This window comes from Eubalaena glacialis, chromosome 3 (genome assembly GCF_028564815.1).
Source record: "Eubalaena glacialis isolate mEubGla1 chromosome 3, mEubGla1.1.hap2.+ XY, whole genome shotgun sequence".
Classification (NCBI taxonomy): Eukaryota; Metazoa; Chordata; class Mammalia; order Artiodactyla; family Balaenidae; genus Eubalaena; species Eubalaena glacialis.
In genome coordinates, this window is record NC_083718.1 from 150,259,797 (window position 1) to 150,282,209 (window position 22,413).

The 22,413-nt window shown below is 44.2% G+C and overlaps 1 pseudogene; it reads left to right on the forward strand.

Moving 5' to 3' along the window:
- The first annotated feature begins 1,834 nt into the window (after window positions 1-1,834).
- On the forward strand, window positions 1,835-20,966 carry LOC133087182 (solute carrier family 25 member 3-like; annotated as a pseudogene).
- Window positions 20,967-22,413: the final 1,447 nt, after the last annotated feature.

Consider the following 22,413-nt stretch of genomic DNA (forward strand, 5'->3'; position numbering starts at 1 on the left):
CACTGCAATGAGAAGCCCGTGCACCGCAACGAAGAGTGGCCTCCACTCACCACAACTAGAGAAAGCCCACAGGCAGCAATGAAGACCCAATGCAGCCAAAAATAAATAAATTAATAAATTAATTTTTTTAAAAAAGACTACAATAAGGAAAGGAGTTCAATAAGACTTGTTGATTGAGAAGTCTTGTATCTGCCTCTGCTTTCCCTCTGGCCATCATCCCTAGTTTGTGGTTAGAATTTTACACCAGCCAATTTTTACAAAAATAATTATGATATAACATGTGTAAAGTGTGTAATGAGCACTAATTTTCAATGTACAGCTTGATGAATTTTCAGAGTTGTATACACATCCAGGATATGTGTTGAATTACTAATCAGAGAACCTTAAAAAAAATTCTTGACCTCCCATCATCCACATTCTGTGGCTTTCAAACTTCAGTGAAGTTTAATGAAGAATCCACCCAAGGAAGCTTATTAAAATTGCATAGTCCTACTCTCAGATTCTCATTCAGAGGGTCTAGGGTGTGATCAGGGATTTTAAATAAAATTCTCCAGATGATTCTGATGCAGGTGGTCTATGGATCACACTTCTGAGAAACACTGGCCTCCCTACATGATAAAAGTCAAAGTCCTGAACAGGTATTAAGGCTTTGCCTAATTTGACCCAATTCTATTTTTTTCAGACTCAACCCTTGCTGGTTTCCACCATGCCAAATTACTCACCTCTCCTCAGTGGGTCATGCACTCATGTTTCCCCTAACCTGGAATTATCTTTCCATTCTTCTTTATATAACTGACTCCTACTCATCCTTCAAGACCTCTTAGAAGTCTTCTTAAATTCATCAGGCAGAATTAGTTGCCCCTCATTGTTCATCCAGAACTTTATTCAAACTCCTGTCATAATACTTATCACACAATACCAATTTTTAATCTCCTTGTTTAGACGTAAGCAAGAATATGTCTGGCTCTTTGCTAAACCCCTAATCCTGCACAGGGGCCAGCACACAGTGAGTGAATGAATGAATATATGCTACTTATTTACACGTGGAGTCATTTAGTTCTCATTTTCCAGGCCAATGAGACTGCAAGCTCCCTAAGAGGAGAGAGGATTTCTGACTTTCGTAAACTCCAGAATCATGGCAGGGATTCAGTAGTCAATGAAAAAAATACCTAATGAATGAAAATAATCAGCACCCTTCTCTCAATTTAGTGAGAACCTCCGTGCTTCCTAAACCTTCACAACTCTTGGAGGGAAACAAGAGTGGAGTGTGGGCGTTGGGGGGAGATATCCTTCCCATCTGCAAAAGAAGAATGTTAGGTAAGGCCGGAAGCTGAGGGACTGGGCCTCCAACGCCAGGTTCCTGGTTCTCTCTGCCCATTCCCTCCATAGAACACTCTGTGGCCATGGAGATGACCATTACCATAAGCGGGCAGTTGAGTGAGGGCTCCAGAAAAGCCTTTCAGGAAGGCAATGGTGCATGGCGACTCTTCGCCCTCTCACTCACCTCCTTATCTATTTACTTGCCTATTCATGCGTTTACTCATGTTTGTACTTGTTGATTTATTTTTTTAGCATCTTTGTAGAAGACTAAGCCGCTGAGCCGGACAGAAGCCACTTTAGGCACCGAAAGCCTGACCCACCAGCGAAAGTGAGACCTAGGGACCACTGACCATTGGCTAAGAAGGGCTGAGGGGCGGGATTCCTGCCTTTACCAGAAGCCCATTCACCCGAAGGCATGAGGGCGGGGTGAAGGGCGGTCCCGGGGGTGAGGGGCGGGGCGATGCCCCTACTTAAAATTTCAGGAGCGGGATTGCAACCCCAAACAGCCCAGCCGATGGTAGCGGGTGTGCAGGTGCAGGTAGAACGCGACTGAAGCCCTGTGGGCGCCTGCCAGCCTGTTCCTCACCCTGACCTTTGGGTTGGCGGGCTCTCGGGGGTAAGTTCAGACGCATGCGCAATGCACCGGGGCCCCTGAGTGAGGAAGGAGCTCCGGCTGAGGGGAGTGTGTGACTAGACCGAGCTCGGCCAAGTGTGACGCTGGCAGTTACCGAGCCCTGCAGACGAGAAGCGCGGGCCGACTCAAGAGCAGGCCCTGGGCGGCGGCTGCGGAGGAACCCAGCTATGAGTACGGCTCCACGAAGTACCTGCAGCTGTGCGGCCTGGGCGGGATGCTGAGCTGCGGGCTGACGCACACGGCCATTGTGCCCCTGGACCTGGTCAAGTGCCGCATGCAGGTGGACCCCGGCAAGTACAAGGGCATCCTGAGCGGCTTCGGCGTGACGGTGCGGAACGACGGGCTGCGCGGCCTGGCCCGAGGCTGGGCCCCGACCTTCCTGGGCTACTCCCTGCAGGGCCTCTTCAAGTTCGGCCTGTACGAGGTCTTCGTATAGATCCGCTACGCGCAGCTCCTGGGCCAGGAGAAGGGCTACGAGTGGAGAAGCAGCCTGTACCTGGCCGCCTCGGGCCGCGGCCCCCAGGATGTACGGTGAGGAGGGCCGGTGGGCCTTCTACAAAGGCGTGGCGCCGCTCTGGATGCGGCAGATCCCCTACACCATGATGAAGTTCGCCTGCTTCGAGCGCACCGTCGAGGCGCTCTACAAGCACGTGGTGCCCAAGCCGCAGAGCCAGTGCACCAAAGCTGAGCAGCTGGCCGTGACCTTTGCGGCCGGCTACATAGCTGGCGTCTTCTGCGCCGTCGTGTCCCACCCGGCCGATTCCGTCGGGTCCGTTCCAAACAAGGAGAAAGGCAGCACGGCCTTTGAGGTTCTCCGCAACCTGGGGTTCGGGGCCGTGTGGAAGGGCCTGTTCGCCCGGATCATCATGATTGGCACCCTGACCGCGCTGCAGTGGTTCATCTGTGACTCGGTCAAGGTCTGTTTCAAGCTGCCTCGCCCTCCGGTCCCTCAAACACCCGCATCCCTAAAGAAGCGAAGTAGGCGTGGATTGGAAGACTCCTGTGGCCACCGTTGGCCAGTATTTCGATTCAGTGCGGGATTGCATTCAAACAATACTAGTGTGTAGGATGTTAACGTTTGTGGAGAGGTGACTTAACGTGCAGACCGACTTTTCTTTAAGTGATTGATTCCTTCTTTCTGGCAATCCAAGAGAATTGCAACCGTTTCTTTTGGGGGTTTGAACCATTATCTTTGGGGAGTCGGCATGGTTGCTTTAACTCAATAGCTTTTCAACAATCATAAGGAAAAAATTCTTAACAGGAAGTAATGTTAGGTGATTTCGTGTCTCTAGATTACACCTTCTTTGATTCACCATTCGGTGGAGATTATCCAAGCATCACTACTGAATAGCCTACTAATGAGGTTTTGAGGTCAGCACAACTATGTGGGACAGAGAGCAAAGTAAAATTCTGCTACATGGTGCTCATCTCAGTAGAAATCGTGCACCTATTGAATAAAGGACCCATTCCGTATTTCCTGTTCATGTCCATTACAGGTAAAAATTATTAAACGTTAAATTGTGACTTACATTGCCTGATAGCTTAGAAAGCATTCACTGTTTTCAAAGAGCATGACATGAAATCTGCATTTTCTCATTTGGCTTTGTCCTATTCTCTTCCTGATGTTGCTGATTAGAACCTAGCTCGCTCCAGGAAGTGCTACAATTGGATCAATGTGGAAAACCAAAATGAGATGAAGGGCAGGCTCTGGGAATAAGTATGTAAAGAAAAGTCTCTGTTCTCTAAAGATTTCTTTTGTACAACTCAGCTTTCAACAGCCATACATCCAAAGAAAATCATACCACCCTGACATTTAAACACACACACACAGACACACACAACCCTACAAATTCCAACAAATTTTGGTTAAATATTAAAGAATGGTTTTTGTGATTTTGAAAGGAAAATATCTCACTTTTAATGTAACAAGTGTCATTCATTTAATTTGGTAGATATTTCACTGATCTTTACAGTGGTTGAGGTTCATAAAATTTATTGAAGTTATAAGGCACGTTTTCAGTTTTCTGTAGCCTTCACGTCTCTTACTGGGGAAACTATAAAATTAGTGAAATTCTGTGAATTAGAGATGTTTGTAGAATGTGAATAAGAAATAAACTTCAATATGATATTTGATATGATTTACCAAAATGTTACACAATTGCCCTAACAACTTGTATTAAAAACCACAAACTTAGGATATGTTAATGTTTTAACTATGTAATAGTAAACTGTTTAGTGGTTAACAGAAAAAAAGTGTCTAAGTATGTTTGAACTGTCTTGACTGGATAATAAGGAGCTTGGAGGAAAAAAGGCAGAACTTGTGAATGAGATGCAATGAAATTTATATTTAGCGCTCCTATTTTGTTAGGGAGGATGCAGGAGACAGGTCATTATATATTTTTAAGATACTTTCACTTTCCCTAGGAAGTTAGTGTCCAGGTTTGTGGAAAAGAAAAGTTCTCAAGGAAGGAGAATGATAAATTTTGAGGAAATAAATTGTGCAGTTTCATTTTTGCAAAATTTTAAAACATATATTTTTGACTAGTGTTGTAAAATGTTTGTAGGAAGTTTCTTTGGTCAATAATTTATTAAGTAAATTGCTTTCTAATGTAATGTAATTTAAGGAATTGCTACAAAATCTACGGAGTTTCAAGAAAGTGGGAGACCGATTATTCTGGTCTGTGGTATTTCATGATTGTTCTGTTGACAACACCAAATAATTTCTGTAATATACAACGTGTATGTTTAGACAAGTATAATCTAAGGAGAACTGTTTGGCATGATTCTTACTGTCATGGACATGGTTGAGAGGATGGGTTTACTTCATTTGGGTCAGCAGTTTTCATATTCAGTCCCTAGATTTCTTTTTTTTTTTTAATTAATTTATTTATTTATGTTTGGCTGTGTTGGGTCTTCGTTGCTACGCGCGGGCTTTCTCTAGTTGCGGCGAGCGGGGACTACTCTTTGTTGCGGTGTGCTGGCTTCTCATTGCAGTGGCTTCTCTTGCTGCGCTTGTTGTGGAGCACCGGCTCTAGGCGCACGGGCTTCAGTAGGTGGCATGCAGGCTCAGTAGTTGTGGCACATGGGCTTAGCTGCTCCGCGGCATGTGGGATCTTCCCAGACCAGGGCTCAAACCTATGTCCCCTGCATTGGCAGGCAGATTCTCAACCACTGCGCCACCAGGGAAGTGCCAGTCCTTAGATTTCTATTTGCCTTTTTTTGTTCATGGTAGTTTACAAATGTCTGAATAAATAGGAACCATGGTAGCTAACAATAAAGAATAAAACATAATTTAAGAAAGATAATATGAGTTCAGAGTCATGAGGTGTTTTTTTCTAGTTACTATTCCTTTGGAACAATTTAAACTTCTATTCAGTGTTTTACCTTGTCTGTAATTACCACTCTGTGAAATCGTGCATATCTGTTAGAATTAGAAAAGCCATAGATTATGTCTGGTATTGTTAGACATTTTATATTCGTTTTCATGTAATCTCAATCTTTGAAGTAGTCCATTTTATATATAAAGAAACAGGCTCAGAAGCTAGGTAGCTTGCTCATAAAGCTAATAATTGATACAGTCTGAATCAGAGTCCATATTTTCTTCATCACTCTAGCTCAGCACCTTGACATAACCAATGACTATACTTTTCATAAATTGCTTTTTCTAATACCTCAAAAAATATATTTTTTAAATCTTCTATTTGTATATACTATAAAACTTCACTAATTTTGCACTAATGGAAAGTTTGTAATGTGTCTCAATTGTGAAAAACCTATTGTGTAATAACTTAGAAGTAATCAAACTGCAAAATACTTAAATACATTTAATTTAATATTTAAATTATTTCCTACACCAGGTCAGTGCCTCATCCCTAACTTGAAGGGACTGATGATCATAAAAACAGTGCTTTTAATTTTTAAAAAATTTGTGGTACTGCAGTTTCAACAAGAGGCTTTACCCTATCACATTCTTTAATTTTTTCCTCTAAGCTTTAGTTCCTACAGCTAAAAAAGCTAGCTTGGGCTATTTATCTTTTCCCCCAGGTGGTGATCAAAAGTAGCTTTTTCAAGTATTTGAGATTAATTTCATGATAGGGAGCTGTAATCTCATCCATTGATCTGTCTTTTGAGAAGTGAATAAAGAGAGTAGGTAAAATCTTGAAAAACAGGCCATATTTACATGTTAAACCACACTGATAAAGATTGGAAAGAATCAGAATATTAATGTTATGAGTATTTTTCCTTGCTGTACAAGTGTGTCTTTAGAAAGTTTTTCTTTAGATCCTTTCAAAGGCAAGAAGAATTTTCTGAAGTCAGAAGATCACATTTTGACAGGCAACCATTCAATTAAAGTATGCTTGTTTTATGTGGTCTTAAAGATCAGTTATTTTTTAAATCATTAGCAAAGAACTATTTGAAAGGAAATTTAAATTTTAGTATTATTTATAAAACTTTGTCTTGTTTTCCTGAATGCTATTATTTGGATGGGTCGGTGAGTAGAGAGGATGCTAACGATGTAATTATAACTAAGATTTGTTTGTATGTGTGTCCATTTTAGTTAGCATATTTTGAGACCTTCAGTTATAGAGTATCCAAAATTTTAGAGGCAATTTGCTAATTCTGCCCATACCCCAGTCTATAACACCGTTGATGAACATCTACCATGTGCCAAGCATTGTTCTAGGCAGAAGAGTTCTCATGAGGAGCACAACACACGGTCTTTGCCCTTGTGGAGCTTAAAGTCTAGTGGAAAAAAATTTACAGTTGTGCAAATGCTGCAAAGAAGTGTAGGGTGTTGTAAGATTGTACATCTAAGTGGCATTTGAGATGATACCTAGAGGATAAGTAGGTAGACCAGCAAAGAGAAGATACACAGCACAGTATGTGCATTTCCCCTGAAGAAAGAGAAGGACTGATGGTTTTGAGAAACTAAGACTTCACTTTGGCTGGAGCCCTTCAGTTGCAGACAGCGTGATGTGAAGTGAAATAGGAAAAGTAGACAGGAAGACATTCACTGCAGGCTCTGTAGTTCTTGTTGAAGATTCGAACTTAGAGTGTTCTTAGAGCCATTGGAAAATCCCCGAAGGACTATGGGCATGAAATGACCTTCAATTTGCTGTCTGGAGAGAAATGGAGCAGAGGGAGAGAGGTTAGTTAAAATGTTCTTGCTGGGGACTTCCCTGGTGGCCCAGTGGTTAGGAGTCCGCCTGCCAGTGCAGGGGACATGGGTTCGAGCCCTGGTCCAGGCAGATCCCACGTGCCGCGGAGCAGCTAAGCCTGTGCACCTCAACTACTGAGCCTGCACTCTAGAGCCCACGAGCCACAACTACTGAGCCTGCGTGCCACAACTACTGAAGCCCACGTGCCTAGAGCCCACGCTCTGCAACAAGAGAAGCCACAGCAATAAGAAGCCCGCGCACCGCAACGAAGAGTAGCGCCCGCTCGCCACAACTAGAGAAAGCCCATGCGCAGCAACAAAGACCCAACACAGCCAAAAATAAATAAATTAAATAAATTAAAAAAAAATGTTCTTGCTGTAATCCAGGTGAGAGAATGGTACCCTGGACTAGGATGATGACAAGTGAAATGTTAAAATACCATGAGAAGCCAAAAGGTGGAAACAACCCAGATGTCCATCAGTGGATGAAGAGATAAACAGATTATGATATATGCATGCAATGGAACATTATTCAACCATAAAAAGGAACGAAGTACTGATACATGCTACAACTTGGATAAGAAGCCAGACACCAAAGGTCACATATTGTATGACTCCTTTTATATAATATATCAAAATAGGCAAGTCCATAGACACAGAAAGCAGATTAGTGATTACCTGGGGTCGGGGTGAAGGGAATGGGAAGTGCTTATTTAATGGATATGAAGTATTTTCCCCTGGGTGATAAAAGAGTTTTGAAAGTGGAGAGAAGTGGTGGTTGGACATTGTGAAAAATTAAATGCCACTTAATTGTATACTTTTAAATGGTTGTGTGTTAAATGAATTTCATCTCCATAAAAAAAGCTATCATGTGATGCTTTATGCATAAGAGCCCCAAAGTGGAAACAACCCAAATGTCCATCAACTGATGAATGGATAAAAATGTTGTATATCCATACAATGAAATATTTTCACCATAAAAAGAGAATAAAGTACCATTTGCCGTAAAAAGAAACAAAGGAATAAAATACATGCTACAACATGGATGAACCTTGAAATCATTATGCTAAGAAGCTAGACACAGCCACACGTTTTATGATTCCATTTATATGAAATGTCCAGTTTAGGCAAACCCATAGAAAGTAGATTAGTGGTTGCCAGGGGCTGGAGTGGGAGTTGAGGGATGGAAGGGAGGAATGAGAGTGACTGATAATGGGTACGGGATTTCTTTTTGGAGTGATGCAAGTGTTGTGGAATTAGTGGTGATGGCTGCACTATTTTGTGAGTATAGTAAAAGCTGTTGAGTTACACACTTTAAAAGGGTGGATTTCATGGTATGTGAATTATATCTCAATAAAGCTGTTATAAAAATATCATGAGACTATAAAATGCACCTTAAATATCTATTTCTTCCTTAAAGTACAGCCCTTACCTCTATCTTCCTCAATCAAGTTAAGACTACAGCTCCAAATGTAAACTGCTGTCTGTGACATGTTAAATTCCATATAAATGAGTAGGAAAAAAATCCACCATGTTGTGAAGGCTGGAAATTGCCTCTAAGGAATGAAAAATCTCTTGGTTTCTAGTGACGCAGAGATGATTGATTTTGGAGAATCATCTCACAATGTAAGGTGTTGAGCCACCAACAATTTTGCCCTCTATTGTAAGGAAGAAAGGGGAACAGATGGATTTTGAGAAAAGCAGGTGTGTGTATAGTGTCCAAGAAAATCTCAGTTAACCAGAAACATTCAGGAATTGGTAGTTTAAAATCCCCTTTTGTTTACAATCCTTGATTAATTTCTCTTTTATGATATACTGAATATGATTAATAATTTGGGGATTATTTTGTAAATAATTTTTTGTAAAGCCTCTGCACAAAGCTTTGTAAAGCCTCATGGGCCATCAGCTATGAAAATCAATGCTTGTTGAATAGCTATAGAAGGCGTAGGGCTTTTGTGGATGGATATACACAGACTCTAGGCATAAATGGATATGGATATGAGTATGTGTGTGCGTGTGTTTAATCCTCAGTGTTAGTTTGAAATCTTGTCATTTGCCTCTACTACAACATAGAGTGAAGGAAAATACCTGGTTTACTCTAAGATTATTTATTGACTATCTACTATATGATATTACCTCTGTTAGCTAGGTACTTTCACATGTTATTTTACTGTATTTTTACTTTGTGTTCTAGTAGGTTGTTTCAAAAATTGGTGATTTCATGTCTAAACTATAGGTAGTCCTGTGAGTTACCACAGTGCTCCAAAATGGTAGGCTATTTCTAAGGAAATGATATTTCTAAATTATTATATTTTTAATATATGTATATCAGTATTTCTATCTTTCCTGCCATAAAGACATAAAACATGTTTTCAGAAAATACTAGTAAAAATTGGTATTCTGGAAAGAGATTCTGTGAGTTGAAAGAACTCTGCCCCTTTGCAAGGCTGGTAATTCACGTAATTGTCACAAATACACGTAATTGTCAGGCTTCAGACAAGAATCGGAGCTGCTGACAGGGTGATTGTCCGTTTTTAAGAGGATGGATGGAAACCTGGCAAAGAACCACGGTCCCTTCATCTCCAGTAGTGCTCGAATTCTGGCTGTAGTTACATCCTACTGCCAGATAGGATTTGTCACTGTAATCATTTTCTCATACCTTAATGTCTCCCCCGACCCTTACCAAGAATATAAAGCTTTTTGGTTGCGCTAAATCAGTTATCATTCATCTTATTTATCTGTGTTGTATTTTGAAACTTTTGCTTTTTTAGGTCATTTCCTATATCTGATAAATGCTGTTACTAATATTTATAGCAACCATTTACTGTACCAAGCATTGTGCTAAGAACTTTACATACAATGTATCATTTATTTACAACCCTTTTGTGAGTTTGTTACTTGTATAAGTTAGGATTTTTTTTTTTGGCTGCAAACAACACAAAATCTATTACACAACAGGTTAAACCATAAAGAGATTGATTTTTAACAAGAAATCTGGAGACAGGCGCACCAAGGTTGGTTCAGTAGATCATTGTTGTCCCTAGGGACCTAGGCGCTCTCGGTCCTTCTTCTCTGCCATCTGTAGTGTGTCCGTGATGTTTCCCCTTGTGTTCAAGAGATGGCTGCCACCGTACCAAACATCACGTCTAAGCAACAGCATCCAGATCAGGAAGCAAGGAAGGCAAAGGCAAACGGGCTTTCTCTTCATGTGTCTCTCTTATCAGAGAGAAAAATCTTTCTCACAAGCTTCTGGCTGATCTCCCCTTTGGCCTCATAGGCCAGAATTAGGTCACATGCTTTCCTGTAGCCCCTATAAACCAATCATTGACGACAAGAACGGAGGACTTAGATCAGTGTGACACACCTGCGGGGATTAGGCACATGGGGTCCTGAACAAAACCAAGATTTTCTGTTGTCATTGTTGTTAGCAAGGAAGATGAAGTAAATGGCTGTTGGGTAGGCGACCAGGGTTTGCCCTTATATTCTTTTCCTTTTTTTGCAAACGAGGCAACTGAGGCGCAAAGTAAGGTAAAACCGTAGTGACAAAACCAGGATTCAAACCAGATTTGTCTGCCCCCAAAACAGTTTTGTTGTCACATTACTTGCTTTAGCTTGGAAATTGCTCTGAGACAGAGCTACTATAGATCATATCACAAGGGATTTATTACTAAAAGTGTTAGAAAAACTGCTTTCTAACAGCGACTAATCCATAATGAAGTCTCAAAACCAGGAATCTGGGCAATGGCGGTCCATGGATAATGAGATATGATTAGATCTAAAGTTTGCTATCATGCTCTGAAAAAGAGAAACCAGGTGAGAAGAAACACACAAAGAAACATCTTAAAAGAAAACAAATGTTTGTAAACCTTTTTTATAGTCACTCTCAGTCTTTTCTTTCTGCACTTTCCTCCCCATTGACTTTCCAGAAATGGCTGATTTCTTTCAAATGCTGCGTACTAGAAAAATGCAAAGGATTCATCAGATGAACAAATTTCAAAGAGCCACTGCCAATTTTTTTTCCTTAAGAAATACACCAAGCAAAAAAAAAAAAAAATTGGTTCTGAAGAACCTAGGGACAGGACAGGAATAAAGACGCAGATGTAGAGAATGGACTTGAGGACACGGGGTGGGGGGAAGGGTAAGCTGGGACAAAGGGAGAGAGTGGTATTGACATATATACACTACCAAATGTAAAATAGCTAGTGGGAAGCAGCCGCATAGCACAGGGAGATCAGCTGGGTGCTTTGTGACCACCTAGAGGGGTGGGATAGGGAGGGTGAGAGGGAGACGCAAGAGGGAGGCAATATGGGGATATATGTATATGTATAGCTGATTCACTTTGTTATAAAGCAGAAACTAACACACCATTGTGAAGCAATTATACTCCAGTAAAGATGTTAAAAAAAAAAAAAGAAATACACCAAGCATCCAATTTGCTGCTGATAAATTCTCCGTAAGTAGCATTATAATTAAGCACACACAAAACCATTCTGTGTTTCCAAGAATACAGCTGGGCTGGCCCTGAATCGGTGATAGCGCATGGGCACCAAGTGGCAGCGTTCCATTGCAGCTCAACTACCATGTACCTTCTTTGTGCAGCGACCAATCTGTCTCTCCCCCCACACATCCTCTGAATCACAGGCCATTGCCCATTCACCCCGTGTCTGTCACTGAGCAAGCTTATTGGGCACCTTCACTGAGCCTTGAGACTGGCTGTCCTGCTTCCAGGCTCCAGTCAGAAACAATGGCAGGAAACTGAAGTGGTACACCTTTCTCTGCATGAGTCCCCACCACCTCAGACCCCCGGACTCGGCCCTCGGAAATGGAACAATGGTCTGTGGCAAAACTGGGGAAAGAGAGACAGTGGAGGGCGGGGTGGCAGGAAAGGGTGGAGCAATCAGACCAGGCTTCCAAGCTTGGCTTCACCACTGGCTTTTCATGGCTTTGACAGGTTACCTTACCTCCCCAAGTCATAGTTTCCTCATATGGAAAATGGGGAACCACAGCACCTACCTTGAAGACTGATTGTGAGAATTAGCAATAAATCATGTAAAACACATGGTATAAAATAAAAGCTCAGTATATTATAGCACTTATTATTTTACCAGTCCCTTAGTAAAGGAAGGCGGTTAGCATGGAAAGATTTAGTCTGTGTTGTGTTGTATTGTTGTTATGGTTGTTCTTGGTTATATACAGGATTTATTTGCTTTAATTTTTAATGCATCATAAAGTACATAACCCTTTGTGGGAAATGCAGTGCGTAGGGAAATGAAAAGCAAGTAGCCTAGTCTGTTGTGAGTATAGAAGCCGACGGGGGCAACCCCATGTCTCCCTGGCCCCTAGGCAAACAGTTTCTTTCACAAGTGTGTTTTTGGTATGCAAATCACTCTATGCAGATTTCTGTGTGCAAAATACAACATAGAAAATGGCCCTCTTGCCAAGGGAGATAGGAGATGTTGGCTGCCATCAAATGAATTAGCTGCAAAGTTTAGATTTCTTTTCCTACTGCTCTTTCTAACAATGTATGGGGTGAGCATATTTTTGGCACATTAAACCGAATTATTTTGGCTTTAGATTGTGTGTTCTTGTGATAAAAGTGTGTTTATTGAAGCCTGCAACTACGTTTTCAAGGCATAATAATGTTTAGCGGCATTTAATTTAGCATTTCACAACAGTGCCACCTCCAGTCAGTAAAAATGCTTGTTCTGAAGTCACAGATGGCTTCTGTCTGAGGTTAGGCTGCTAGTCTCCATGTACTTCCTACTTTTCTGTGTAGATTTGTGCTTATTAACAGATTTAAGTTTATATTTTGGAAAATGTTTTCTCCCTAATTAATGGATGTCTTAGTAAGTGAAAGGAATACATTTAACATTAAAATCATCTTTTTCTTTGGGTGAGCATGGGAATCCAGCACTTCATTCACAAGGCCGTATTTTATCATCCAGGCAGAATAATAATATGTCTCTTTTATGGTGTTTCTCACCATTTTCAAAGTCTTTTCCTTTTGGCTCCTCTTGTGAGCTAATGGAAGGAGGTGAAGCAAAGCCTTTGTCTGAGGTCACTTGTTAACAGACAAGCCCAGGGCTGGGTGTTTTGTTTTACCTGATCATGCTCAGGGAAAACTGCAACTGCAGGCCAGTGGCCCCACCAACTTTCCCCTCTCTCCTCTTCTTTCCTTTCTCTTCCCCCAACCATTTTTTGCTTGGTCTGAAAGTTTCAAACTTGCCAATTGAGACACTCATTAATTTTACAAAAACAAAGTCTAAATTAAAGGCATTTTTCAAAGCAAAGTACCTCATCAGAGAGAGAATGACAAGTGTAGCTTACTTCTATTGGACATCCAAATGGCTGGAAAAGAGAGAGGAGATAATGTCTTCACTCACTCATTTACTCATTCATACATTCAGGCATGCATGTGTGCATTCATTCATTCAACATCGTGCTTAGCGCCTGTCAGGCATTGCCCTAGGCACAGGAACACAAAGATGAAAACAGTCCCAACCATTGAGTTCACTGTCTGTCAGGGAAGATAGATATGTGTAAACAAACTGACACTGGCGTTGATTCCCCAACAGAATTATGTACAAAGTATAAAGGTGGCACAAAATGGGATCATTAACTCCATCAGTCTTGTAGTAAGGAAACACTTTTTGGAAGAGTTACATCTGAACAAGATTTTGAAGGATGACTAGGTGTTCTCCAGGTCGGTGGGAGAGTGGAGAAGAAAGAGCACTTGAGGTAGAGGGAATAGTAAGGATGAAGCACGGAGGCCTGAACCAGCAAAAGATGGGGAAGATTTTCATCGGAGAAATTTCTTTGGCTTAAGAACAGGGAAGGAGAGAGGTATGGCAAATATTCTCAACATCTCGTAGATCTGTTTCCCCCTTTTATTTCTACTTCACTACGCGTGCAAGGTTACTTTATGGCTTGTCCAAATTATTGCCATAGGCTGGTCTTGTTGCCTCTAGCTTCTTCCTTCCTTAACATAGAAGAATACTTCAAAGGCCCTGCAGTATTCATCCCACCCACGTCTGTTCCACTGGGCAGAAAATAAAGCCCAAGCACCTTACCCCAGACCATCTGAGGCCTGTTATGACATGGTCCCTCCTGGCCCCTGGCATTGATCGTTCCCGCGCCACTGCCCACGCCTCACACTGTCTCTCAGGTCCCAGGCTCCAAGCCTGGCCTGCCTGCTTCTACCTCCCTTCCTTTGCCCATGTCAGTCCCCCTGACCAGGCTGTCCATCCCTCACTGATCTTCACTTTAGTCCTTCAAGAGTTAGCTCAGGGACACTTTGGCTGGCTGGAATCGGCTCCATCCTCTGTCTGCCAATATTGTGTCAGAGACTAAACAGGTTTTGGAGTCCCAAGATGTGGGTTCCAATCCTGGCTCTGGCTTTAGACAAGTTTCTGAGACTCAGTTTCTCCAACTGTAAAAGATGATGGTTTACCTTGCACAGTGGTTTTAGGATTAACAGAGCACATTGTTTGAGCGACTGACACACAGTCAGTCCTCAGACATTAGAGCTATTATTATTGTTATAATTTAACCTCTTTGTGAAATTCAAACAATTGTAACTACCTTTTTTTCTTTTTTAAAATATTTATTTATTTATTTGGCTGCTCTGCGTCTTAGTTGCGGCACTTGGGATCTAGTTCCCTGAACAGGGATCGACCCCTGACCCCCTGCATTGGGAGCGCGGAATCTCAACCGCTGGATCACCAGGGAAGTCCCGTAACTACCTTTCTAATTTGCCACGAGGATTGTATAAACTGATGAGTATGAAATTTCTGTAAACTGAAAAGCCCTTAGATAAAGCTAATTACTATTTTTATCTCCTATTAGTGGATTTTTATCTACTATTTGTGTCTCCATTTATGTACTCATTCATCTTTTAATTCATTCTTCCATTTACTCATTTAACAGTAAGTAAATTCCCAATATTTGGTACATTGTAAGCTCACCATGGAGGATATAAAGATGAATTTGAAATGCCCCCAAAGAGTACAGGCCTTATGAGAGAATCAGACAGGAAGGCAGTCGCATCTAAAACCAGGTGGGGAACCCAGGGACCAATATGACTATGGAATATGGGAAGGCTGAGAGCTCAGGGATGAGTTCCAGAAGAGCAACCCTGTGCTTGGGTCTGGATGGATGTTACGAGGTGGGGAAGGGTGTGGCAGGCTGAGGGAACTGGGTCAACCTGGGCCGGGAGTGTGAGACCACTTAGGGTGTCGGGGAACTGCGGTGAAGGCAGGCATGGCTTTCAGTCATCCCTATCCCTCCGCAGTCCCTGCAGCACACAGGGCCCAGAGCTGCGCAGTAAGTCGTGATGGGCCGTTCCCCAGTGCAGCGAGAAAAGCCGCCCCGGCCACCATGCCAGCTGTGCCCCCAGGTCCCCCAGAACTCTTCCTCATGGCCCTGAGGGTGGAGGTGGCGTGTTTTTGCCAAGGAGCTGCAACATCCATCATGTAATAATATGAGTCAACGGGAAAATAGGGTTTGTGTTACAGAATTTTGCTTTGAGTCAATTTTGCTGAAATGTATATAGTTACAAACTGAGGGACAGTCTGCCCTTTAAAGTCTGTGGGACAAGGGCGACACCATGGAGGTGTTAAAATAAACATTAAGTTCATGATCAAAAAATGGGCTATAGGGCACTGACTATAAATTGTCAGAGGTTGAGGATTAATGACTTTTTCTGCCCCATATGTGGAGAAATAAATGCTTAGAGCAGAAACATGCAGAATTCAGAAAGGTCTGTTACTATGTTACTACCACCCTCTGAAATAAGGTTTTGAAAATAAACACTTGAAAGTCTGCCCAGATTGTTGTAATCTTATTAATCTAACAAAGAGACTCAGTAAGTGCCTCAACCAGGGGGATGGTGTTTACCATGTAATTTGCAACAAGCTGATAAACACATCCTTGCCCCACTTGCAGAAAACTCTGATGCTCCCTGCAAAGAAGCAGTTGGCAGGAACACAGTAATAAAGGATTAGAGACCCAAAAGCCACGGTTTAGGTCCTGAGTAAATGTTTGTTCATCTCTCTTACACCCCAGCCTCCCAGCCCCCTGCCATTTCCAAGTTCAGAGGTACAGTGTGTGGTTCATCCCAGTCTTGCCCTCCTAAGGGTTCTGCCACGATGCTTCGGCCCTTCAGAGCAGTCTGCCAAGATCTCCCTATGCGGGATTTCTGCCCTGGGGTCTTGCTGGGCAACTCTGAGGTCATCCTGGGTTCTTTGGTGGATTTGGGGGCTGGCTTCTCTCCACAGTCTGGGGGGATTGCAGAGGGCAGTGCTCCCTCCCCCAGTCTGTAGGGGCAGTGTTGTTTGACAACACCGGTGAGCATGGCTCCTCACAGAGTTCTTGGTTGTGAATCACAGGACAACCTCTGGCTAACTCAGCAGAAAAGGTATTTATTGGAAGAATAGTAGGCAGGAGCTAGGCAGGCTAGGCAGCCGGGGTCATGCCAACTTACCACAGGCAAAGTCTGGCTGCCCCATCACACAGCCCAGCCACCCCTTCCTCAAGTCCACCAGCTCTGCAAATCATCTCTAAGCATGGTCAGAACCTTTGTCTGGCTCCCCCAGGACTAAGATTCCAGGGGGGGGGCATGCATTTGGCTGCCTCCCGACCCAGCTTCCGCCTTCTTTGTGCAGGGTAAGCCCTGCCTGCCACCAGGACCCACACAAAAGGAAGAGATTTGGAGGTTGGATGGTCAAACAATGAAAAATATCCACTCACTCCTCTGAATAATAATGGCTAACACTTTCTGAACACTGTGTCAGGCCCTTTAGATCAGCGGTCCCCAGCCTTTTTGGCACCAGGGACTGGTTTCATGGAACACCATTTTTCCACGGACGGGGCTGGGGGTGGGGTTTGTTCAAGCTGTAACGCGAGCGATGGTGGTTCAGGCCGTAATGCGAGCGATGGGGAGCGGCAGATGATGCTTTGCTCGCTCGCCCGCTGCTCACCTCCTGCTGTGCGGCCCCGGGGCGTTGGGGACCCCTGGTCTAGATGGATGAACTCATTGAATCCTCACAACAGGCCCATAAGAAAGGGCTCCATTTTACAGATGAGAAACTGAGACATGAAAAACTGAGTTAACATGCCGAAGCCCTCGCAGCTAGGAAGCCACGGAACTGTGAGTTAAGCCTCACCGTGGGGTTTGGACAGAAGTCAGTCACTGTCCGCAGAGGCTCTGGAAAGCTACGTGTAAACCTCACCTGAGATGAGCCTCTCGCATATGAGCCGGCTCACCCAGTTTGCTCCTCTAACCTGCTCTCCTTCCTGTGTTTTGCTCTGCTTCCAGGCCCACCTGCTCCCTCATCCACCTTGTCCATCCAGGCTCTCGTCCCCATCTGTTTATGCAGGACCCCTCTCTTATTTAACGCTGGTTCGAAAGAGTGTGTGGCCCACTCTGGAGATGCACTAGGACATCAAATGCCAGGATTAATTCTACGTGATGAATTCTTCCACTATATTTTAAAAACGGTTTCTCCTTATGAGGGTCTGTTCCAGGATCTGAATCACTGAGTAAAAAAGCATATTAACCTTTACAAATCTAATAGTCCTAATTTTAAAAAAAATGTGTCTTATCAATGAGTGATTGTAACATGTATAGCAATAGAATTTGACATTTAGGGATTTCTATTATTTTTCAAGATTGGCATGCTTGGAATCTTGTACATGGTGGCACGTGATCAATGTTTGCTGCATTAAGGAATGAGAACCAGAGGACTGTCACTCTGGTAATTGCAGCCTTTATTGAAAGATTGACATTCTCTTTGTGAATATGTTACAAACAAAGCCTCATTTTCAGTCTTAAAACACCCTAAAATTTTAGTCTTTTATTTCCCCATTTCTTACCTCCTTTTAGATGACTGATTACCTCCACTTGCACTGTTGGGAAAGGGTTTTTTCTTTAGAGGTACTTTTAGTGACACCCCCCACCCCCAAACACACACACACCCACACACACAGCATGAGAGAATTCGTCACATTTCACGCCATGACTGAAATCTAAATACGACTATTTAGATTCTGAAGCTACCAGGCAAGAACGTGTGTGTCAGTTTGTCTTCTTCTGCAGAGCCCGTATCCCACTGTGATTTCTCAGCAAGACATCATAATTATCCATAATTGTAGTGGGCACAGCAGTCAGATAGTGTCTGAACATTAAAGCCATCCTTCTAAAAGCAAAATATCAATACAGTGGGACACAGCACGCCATGTCTTTGCAGGCCCGAGTTGTGGTTAGAGGGTACCCGACCAGCTCCTTCAACTCCACTCGGAATAAAGTTTCTCAAGTGACAATGGGCCAATGCTTTAGAAATAAATTTGTTTTGAATAAAAAGCAATTTAAGATGTAAGACTCCAGGAGTGACCCAAAAAGGAAGGGAAAGGCCTCAAGACGCCTTTCCCTAAATCGGGATGACTGAATTCGTTTCCACCAGCTTGAGCCTTTCCTGAAGGCGGTGAACCAGAGCGCGTGCAGTCCCCCTCAAACAGCTTATCAATCTCCTGCCGCAAAAATGAATCAGGGCTGCGACCGGATCCTCATCCCGCTTCCCCTCGGCACAGCACCTGCCGGGCTGCGTTAGGAGTGAGCGATGCCCGCACAGATGGAGGTCCACACCTGGCGCTGGGGGCGTCAGGAGGAGAGGAGGAGCCCTCACAGCACACGCTGCTCTCCTCCCAGACCCTACGGCTCACGCGCCCTCGGGCTGGTCTGTCACATCCTGTTGTCAGCAGCAGAGCAGCAGGCAGATGTGTGGTGCTCAGACCACAGAGACGCTGTCACAACGGAGCTGCTCCCGGGTCGTGTTCCTGTGAGAGGGTAACAGTGTCTCAGTAGCTGCAAGCCTGGCCCTGCCGCTGGTTGTTTAGGGGGCTTGCCTCTCCCAGGGGTCTAAACCCCATAAAATCAGTCTCCCTAAAACTTCTCTAAGGTTGCTGTTCACATTGCAAATTCCTTGGGGGTACCTACCTGGCCCGTTGGGGTGAATTAAACATCTCGTGTGTCCATGGAAACCTCTGTGGCCCAATAGCAGTGATCCTTTTTTCTGCCTGGACAGACTGAAGGTCCCTGGGCCTCCCTGTGGGCAGATATACCTGGGGTCAGCAGCTGTGCATTCCGATTCCAGCACAGCCACCCGGGCGGGTTCCCTAACCCATCCAAGCCTCGATTTCCTCATAGGGAAAGTGGGGATAATAGTACTCACCTCCAGAGGTGGTTTTGAAGCTGAGAAGTGCACACGTACAGCACCTAGCATGGCACCTGGCACACTCCAGGTGTCCTATTTACTGGACTTGTCTATTGTCAAGATCTTTAAAAAGGTGGCCAGTGTGACACATTTGAGACACTGCCCTGAGAACAGAAACAGAGATGGCCATCAGGGAGAGAGGTCTCCCCTACTCCCGAGTGCACAGGGAATTCTCCTTTCCCTGAGCTCTCCAACAGTATTTAAACTCCCAACCAGGTCCTGGCACGTGGACCTAAACTCCATCGTGGATGAGCTTCACTTGCCCTGTGAGAGAGCTTGCAATCTGCCCTATGACCACTTCTCTTAAAATTTCTCTCCTTTTGTGTGTTCTCCTTTCATAGTTGGCATTAATGGCTTCAAAGAGCCAGAAGGGACCTTGGTGATCACCTGGGTCATGGGCAGAGTAACAAGGGCAGTGGCAGAGCTGTGGGTGATATCCCTGCACTCCTGGTCCAGCACTCCTTCTATTCTCCACTCCATCCTGGGCATGCGTGTCCTGAAGTGCGGTTGCCCAGGGAAACACTTGCTCGACTGAGCTGCCCCTGCTGATCCAGCAGCACAGCCAGCCTCTTGCAGGAAGGAAGAGGGACAGCAAACGCTGTGCTTAAAGCAGCTGTTTTGGGGTCTGGCCCCTGTTCACTGTGGAGCCCCCTAAGGTTGAACACGGGTCATCCTGGCACCAACAGTTACTGTCTGGAGAAGTTAATGACATGAGCTTCATCTGTGGCTTCCTTCAGATCCTGGAAATTTTATAGTCTGTGAATGTGTCCTGGCCCCATGCTCCCTCCTCACCAGGCCCAGACTGCAGCCGCACACTTGTGCCCCAGTCCTTCCCCACACCCTCCTGGCAAACCAGACCCAGGGACAGTCCAAGGGTCTCCCTCCTCCATGCCTACCCGGGTCACTGAGCACTGCTGGCTTCTCAGCACTTCTGGACGTTCAGAACTGTCATTCTCCCCATTCCACCCAACCTCCAGTTCAACCCCTCACTCCTCTCCTGAACCTTCTGTCCACAGCCCTGTCCCCTGGTTCCAGCTCTCCCTGGGAAATTTCAACCTCTGTGTTCCAGGGCTAAACTGCTGGCACCACCAGCCACTCCCCGGGAGTCCCTTCCCACAGGCTATCCATTCTCTCTTCTGAACAGGTCTTGATGGGCTACCTTCTCTATCACGCTGGTTCAGGTCATGGTCACCTTTGGTCTTGGTTCCTACACTAGCCTCCCGGGCACCCTGCCCCCAGCCTCACCCCCTCCTCTAGTTCTCCTTCTACTCTGAATGGGTTACCTCTGCAAGTCAGACCTCCTTCCCCCATCCATGAACTTCAGGGCTCCCCTATCCCCCTGGGGGGAATCTACCCCTGGCTTTGGCAATACATCATGACCCTCTGTGATCTGGTCTCTGCCAACCACTCTAGCCTAGGTCTTCCCTTTCTACCCCTCTGATTTCCTGGGTCCCTCCTCCTGCAGGTTCCCTGCCTGGCAGGCCTACCTCCCCTCCCAGCCTCCTTCTTCAACTGGCTGACTCCTCACCATCCTTCCAGACCCAGCTCCTGCATTGCCATCTCCGGGGCCAACCTCAACCTCTAGGGTTAAGCTCACAGCCCCTAACTGTCCTTCTTTCTAGCCTGGATCTTAAGGCGCTGTTGCTGTCTGTCTACACATGTCTCCCAGACAGCTAGAGTGTTGTTCCAAGACAGGGCCACGCCCCTTCACCTCTGGCTCTCCTGAGCCTAACAGATGGGCAGTCAGTGGCTAACTTGCAGTGGAGCTCAGGCTAGGATGTGAATACCCAACACCCATGCCTCTGGCCTGGGCAGACAGAATGATGTGCCCTGCTCATGTGAAAGGACCCTATCTCCAACTTCATCTCCTACTCCTCTTCAACTCTGGTGACAAGAGCAGGGCTGCAGGGTCATCTAGCTTCAAATACTGTCTCAATGACTTACTAGTTTGGGGACTTTGGGCAAGACACTTAAACTCTCTGAGCCTCAGTTATCTCATGTGTAAAGTGGAGTTGATGATGCCTGCCTCGTAAGGTTCTGATAACAATTAAATAAGGTGATGCAAATAAAGACTTAGTAAGGCCCTGCACATAGTAGATAGTTTAAAGTGGGAGATATTATCCCAGTGGCTTTTTTGGTAAATACTTTAAAATTAAATGCAATAAGACTGATGTATTATTGCATTAGCTATAGAAACATACCAGGGGGTGATGGAGTGAGCACCGGGATAGGAAAAAAAAGATCCCAGTTCTACCTCTGTCACCAAACCAATGTCCTCCATGGCTTAAAAAAAGGGGGCAAGACTTGATTAAATTGGTAACTAGGTTCACGCCCAGCTCACAGATCAGCTGATTCTAAGATTCTTTGATTCGACAATTTTATGAATTACCATGTGTAACCTGAGGCTCTATTGAGGTTTTTAAGGGGAAATGCATTCAAAACTTAGTTCTATTGAAGGGCAAAAGACCAGCATTGGAAGGCCAAGTCAGGTGGCAAGTCCTTACCTACAAATATTTCCCACCCACATGAGAAGGTGACTTTCCTTCTGAGGGGTTCAGAGGCAGTGATGCTCAAAATGGCCATTTGTGAATCCCAGCAAAGCTCAGCATTCCAGCAGTCCCTTGTGAAGGGCTGGCAGAAGCTGATGTCTGCAAAATACAGCCTTCTAGATGAAATTTGTAGGGAAATAAAGCCTTCAGACATTACAGTGTTTTCAAATATCATTATTACTGCTCTATAAATGTCACACGCCCACAGTGTATCAGGTGCCACATGGGAAATATTGGATTCGGTTGGAGGTTTTCTTAAAAGATACATAACAGTACTGTATGCCAGTCATCTTAGTTAGTATTTATGTACATGCTGCAGAAGCAAAGATTAGCTGTGTCAATATGTATAGAAAACCCTCACAAAAGAGAGTCTGTGGGATGTGTATTATCTGCACTTATGATCAAAAGTATTTGCCTAATTTTTTTACTTCTTTAAGAGCTATTTCACCCATAAATTACAGAAAGGTTGGAGGAGTGAGGAAT